At 41.6% G+C, this 6283-nt stretch overlaps 1 protein-coding gene and 1 pseudogene across 1 annotated transcript in view; both read right to left on the reverse strand.

Annotated features, from left to right (window-relative positions):
- The window catches only part of LOC123980185 (zinc finger protein 260-like), a 672464-nt gene that overhangs the window by 69149 nt on the left and 597032 nt on the right, over positions 1-6283 (reverse strand). The gene's annotated exons all lie outside the window — the stretch shown is intronic.
- The window catches only part of LOC123980239, an 18108-nt pseudogene continuing 13505 nt past the window's right edge, over positions 1681-6283 (reverse strand).

Genomic DNA, 6283 nt, shown 5'->3' on the forward strand with positions numbered 1-6283 from the left:
CATTCATTCCACACAGACTGATATATTTCAAGTGTTCATTCCTTTTAATTTTGATGATTATAACTGACAACTAATGAAAACCCCAAAATCAGTATCTCAGAAAATTAGAATATTGTGAAAAGGTTCAATATTGAAGACACCTGGTGTCACACTCTAATCAGCTAATTACCTCAAAACACCTGCAAAGGCCTTTAAATGGTCTCTCAGTCTAGTTCTGTAGGCTACACAATCATGGGGAAGACCGCTGACTTGACGGCTGTCCAAAAGACGACCACTGACACCTTGCACAAGGAGGGCAAGACACAAAAGGTCATTGCTAAAGAGGCTGGCTGTTCACAGAGCTCTGTGTCCAAGCACATTAATAGAGAGGCGATGGGAAGGAAAAGATGTGGTAGAAAAAAGTGTACAAACAATAGTGATAACTGCACCCTGGAGAGGATTGTGAAACAAAACCCATTCAAAACTGTGGGGGAGATTCACAAAGAGTGGACTGCAGCTGGAGTCAGTGTTTCAAGAACCACCACTCACAGACGTATGCAAGACATGGGTTTCAGCTGTCGCATTCCTTGTGTCAAGCCACTCTTGAACAAGACACAGCGTCAGAAGCGTCTCGCCTGGGCTAAAGACAAAAAGGACTGGACTACTGCTGAGTGGTCCAAAGTTATGTTCTCTGATGAAAGTAAATTTTGCATTTCCTTTGGAAATCAAGGTCCCAGAGTCTGGAGGAAGAGAGGAGAGGCACAGAATCCACGTTGCTTTAAGTCCAGTGTAAAGTTTCCACAGTCAGTGATGGTTTGGGGTGCCATGTCATCTGCTGGTGTTGGTCCACTGTGTTTTCTGAGATCCAAAGTCAACGCAGCCGTCTACCAGGTAGTTTTAGAGCACTTCATGCTTCCTGCTGCTGACCAACTTTATGGAGATGCAGATTTCATTTTCCAACAGGACTTGGCACCTGCACACAGTGCCAAAGCTACCAGTACCTGGTTTAAGGACCATGGTATCCCTGTTCTTAATTGGCCAGCAAACTCGCCTGCCCTTAACCCTATAGAAAATCTATGGGGTATTGTGTATGCTGTTTTAGGGGGATTCGCTGGAACACCTCATCCACACAGACGCTCTGATTAGAGAGCAAGGCCGGGCGCAGTAGGACAGTTAACTTGGCTTTACTGATGAAGCACAACTCCAAATAACATACAGCTCTGTGTTTCTGGTTTGCTGTTTACAGTTGATTCGTTACAATTAATCTCTATTGTCTGTTCTGAGACTTTACATTGGTCTGATTGACTCCATAAAATCGGTATCGGCAATAAACAAAAGACAATAAACATGAGAAGGTGTGCTAGCTTAATGAGCACATGTTAACTTGAAGTTAGCTTTAACTCACTGAAAAATTACCAAGTCAGTTAGCACGTTAAATATCAAATAAACACTGCTACGTTAGTAACATTATATTAGTGCATGCATATCAAAATAACTAATTACCAATCATTAACGGATTGTTACTACGCACCTTCATCACAAACACAGACTGACATCACTGTGAAATGAACCAGAATGTCATACGGCTCAATATTATGTTCCCAAGGACCTCTTAGCTGCCCAACAAGGTGCCTGATGTATTAAATAAATTCAGCACCAAACCGTTGCTGCACAAAAAAAAACACAGTAATAAATACGGAATTTACAACAACCATGTAAATAAAATTTAATGCTTTTAAGACCTTATTTTTAGAATTCAAAATTTAACACTATATTAATACTTTTAAGACCCCGCGGGTACCCTGGGTAGAGCTCATTCACCAGAGGTGTTTAGAGATTAGAGTCTGACCCAGAGAAACAGAGAAGACATTTCATGCTAGAGAATAATCTGTGGACAGAAAAGCCTTTCTCAGCCTTGAGCCACAGTGGAAACTCCTTTCTTACATTAAAGCATGACACAAAACAATCTCACAGAAGGTCATTATATCAAAACACTGGTACACTAAGTGGAAATTATAACACCACATAAGATGAGCAAAGAACATAAAGTAATGACATATAGAGGATTAATAAAAGTACATACAGGTAAAATCCATTTGTTTCCATTACAGCTCCCCCTTTGGCCGTCCCATGGTCACATTAAGTTTATAACAAACTGTCCGTTCATCAATGAATGCTCTCATCTTACTGTTTAAGCAGACACATCCTTAGTAGATAGAATAAATTAGCTTTAGCTGTTTTTGTAGAACAGAGACATTCTTTAGTAGTGAGCCAGCTAGGGGATCAAAGCATTATTCAGGCCGACTGGTCAAAATCATGTGTCACAGACACACAATTATCTCATGGAATGAAAAACAAATTTATAACTGATAACATCAGCTGGTGGAGCAAATTAACTCCTCCCACCTGAAACGACACCAGCGTATGCCGTGATGGTAATCAAGTGAACCTGCTCTTGCACAAGGAGTCCCTACAGTTGTGACCAAGTGGTAGCGTAGCTGGTAGACTTTGATCTGTGTGGGACAGTGAGCTGCACTTGATTGAGGTGCTGAAGTTAACATGTGGATTTGTGGAGAGATTTCTGCCTGATGTGTTTTCATTTAATTTTGGTTTCACTTACAACATGCAGTCCAAAACTTTGTCAGTCAAATGGTCTGAAAGGGATACTACCAGCAGAGCAAAAACGTAATGCACATCAGGGTAAAGGGCAGGTAGACTTAAAATATTATGAATTCTCATTAAATGATGAAGTTACTCTCGTAATATTATGATTTTTTTTCTGGACATGTCAGAGAACACATATGTGAGAGAGAGTCTGAATGGGCAGAAGTTTTTTTCATTTCTCATTGGAGGTGAAAAGGTGCCACACGCACATCTAAAGAGCTTCCTTCCCCAAAAACAGACACAAAGAGGAGGGAAGACTAAATTATGACTCAGCAGGGATGATATTTCATGAGAAAAGTTTATCACATGAGAAACAGATCTGAAAGCAGCACAGAATGACTGATTGCTGCACTGCTTGAGGTTCTGTAGCATTTGAATTGTCACCTGCCACCTGAATGTTTCCCTTTAGATAAATAAAGATTTCTACTATAAATTGTTGCAGACATTTTAACCAGAACGCAGGACATATAAATTCATATAGTTCAGCTTGATTTCTAAAAAATAGTATTGAAATCTCGTCTCGTTCTTGTGAGCCAAGTGTCATCACATGTTACTACTCCATCATAGTCACATAATAACAAGTGTTTGGATTTAGGGCAATGGGAGGAGAAGCAGGAGGCAATACACAGCTTGGCTCTAGAAACGAAATGTTTAGCACAATGCAGTGTGAATGTTCTTGTGTATTAAGAGAATGAATGTTAAGAAAAGTTTTTCCACATTGGTCAGTTGTACGGCTTCTCTCCTGTGTGAACGCAGCGGTGCAACTTTAGATAACATGATTTAGTGAAAGCTTTCCCACATTGGTCACAGCTGTACGGCTTCTCTCCTGTGTGAACGCGTTGGTGCAACTTTAGATAACCTGATGCAGTAAAAGCCTTCCCACATTGGTCACACCAGTACGGTTTGTCTCCAGTGTGAACACGTTGATGGACATAAAGATAACCTGATGTATTAAAAGATTTCCCACATTGGTCACACCAGTACGGTTTATCTCCAGTGTGAATGCGTCTGTGCTTTGTCAGATCACTTCTTGTAATGAAAGCTTTCACACACTGGTCACAGCTGTACGGTTTCTCTCCAGTGTGAATGCGTCTGTGCGTTGCCAGGTCACCTGTTCTAGTGAAAGCTTTCCCACATTGTTCACAGCTGTACGGTTTCTCTCCAGTGTGTATGCGTCTGTGCTTTACCAGGTCATGTTTTCTAGTGAAAGCTTTCCCACACTGGTCACAGCTGTATGGTTTCTCTCCAGTGTGAATGCGTCTGTGCTTTACCAGGTCACTTGTTCTAGTGAAAGCGTTCCCACACTGTTCACAGCTGTACGGTTTCTCTCCAGTGTGAACGCGTCTGTGCATTGCCAGGTCACCAGTTCTACTGAAAGCTTTCCCACACTGTTCACAGCTGTACGGTTTCTCTCCAGTGTGAAGGCGCCTGTGCTTTGCCAGATCATCTTTTCTATTGAAAGCTTTCCCACACTGGTCACAGCTGTACGGCTTCTCTCCGGTGTGAACACGTCTGTGGATTCCTAGGCTACCTGACTGAGTAAAAGTTTTCCCACACTCGTCACAGCTGTACAGTCTCTGACGAATCTTTAAATTTGCAGATGTTGTGAAGGATTTGTCAATGTGCTGACAGCGATGACGTTTGAGTACATCTATATCGGACATACAGAGAGAAAGACACTGAGTGAGAAGTCATGGTGGAGCAAGCTTTCTAGAACCATAAATGATATTTAGAGCATGTCTGTGGAAAATAACCCACAATGTTAAAGTCTGACTAATGCATTACCACCTGTGACAACCAACTGCAGGGGTGTGTCCATAGAGGGCCCTGGTGGCACAGACCTCTATAGCAAGTTGACTGATCATCACCAGGGTTGGGAGGATTACTTTAAAAATGTAATTCAGATATTACCCGGCTAATTATTACATGGTTAAATTTAAGAGACATCAATACAAACACCAGAACATTTTTACAAAACATCAGCAGATTCATCATTTAACATATTTGTACATCTTTGTAAGTAATCTGAATTGTAACCCCCTTTTGCAATAAAGACGACTTTTTAAAAAGGCACGCTAGGTATAATCCTTGCTTTTCCTACAGTACTTATACTGTTCATTTTTGCAAAGTACAAAGCCAATAGAACCATGTTGTTGTTTGTGCCATTTTAGACCAAAACCAACTGTGATAGCGTGAAAGAGAATCAAGCATTCTATCGTACTGATGTGTCCTTCCGTTTCAAGGCTTCGAAGTGTGTCGCGTAATCTGGGGTGATTTTTGTGAAGCGCATATCGAGGCTTGTGATTCGAAAGGGGCAGCAAAATGCAATGGCTCATCCTCAACATTTTGTGGACTTTTGATTTGATCTTAATTGAACACAATTAGATTGTATCTACAGCTTATTTTAAATTACTGAAATATTTGATCAGCTTATGTCAAAATTGCTTTGATCAAATAACTTCAAAAATTGTGATGAAACAGAGGAAATTTTAGCTGGGTAAGACTTGCGGCAGCAAGAACCTGTTTGAATTTTGTTTGGGACATTGTGGTTTTTTTAAGAATTAAACTGGGGGCTCTTACCCCATATTACCCTAATAATATTTTTCTAAAGCAGATCAAATCAATCAAACCAAAACAATTAGCAGTGAAGTCATAGTGAAGGTTAACAAGAAATCCTCCTCACAGATCATTCAGACGGATCATTGGCCAAATCCCAATGTCCCCCCCCAAACCCTAAGCCCTGAACCCTCACAGATTTTACTGATGTCACTTGGAAAGTGATTGAGTTTAAGAGGCTGCGAGGGCTCAAAATGCTGTATACGGGAACGGGACAGCACATCTCGCCCTACAGAGTGGAGGAGAGGTGGCCTAAATGTCAACACATATTTGTCAATAATCAATACACTATTGTTGGTCAAATAGCATCATTAAGCAAAAACTAAAATAAATAGTTGAATAAACTAAGTGTGTAATAAGGCAACTGCATTCCTCTGACTTCGTGTTTAAGTTAAAAAAAACTTTCAACAATATTAACATCAGCATAGGTGCTTCCCCTGGTAAACCCTGTGATTAACGTCATACCGCTATGAACTGTGGGAAATTCCCTCACCCAAAGTCTGCAGAAATTCGGACTTATAAAGGGCTCAAAATGTCCGCGACAGAGCCCTCGCGCACTTGACGATTTGACAGTGGGAACGCGCCTCAGTCTGTGAAGGTGGACATTGGGATTGGGCCACTGATTGTTCTGCGCGCTCCGCTTTGACACGTGCTGCACCGCGCATGCGCCGCGCGGGAAACCCAAGAACAAAGAAACAAGCGGTGAAGCCACAGTGAAGGTTCACCACGACACTCCGCCATGACACGTGCTGCACGCGCATGTGCAGAACCCAACATCACAAAGAAAAGAGAAATGCTCGTGAGTTTTTCTTTCAGCTTCCTCTCTTCAAGATGAAAACAGGAATCACGGAGACACTTTGGAAATCAAACCACGTCAACACAAACCCTGGAGCGGGTTTTCAGGCTCTGATCTCTAACAACAGAATGAACGGATGATACACGGACCCTCGAGACTCTTCCTCGTGTCTTTAGTCTCGTGATGAAGTCATGAACACTGACCTGAACATCGGCGCTATCAGAGCAC

This window comes from Micropterus dolomieu, linkage group LG12, assembly GCF_021292245.1.
Source record: "Micropterus dolomieu isolate WLL.071019.BEF.003 ecotype Adirondacks linkage group LG12, ASM2129224v1, whole genome shotgun sequence".
NCBI lineage: Eukaryota > Metazoa > Chordata > Actinopteri > Centrarchiformes > Centrarchidae > Micropterus > Micropterus dolomieu.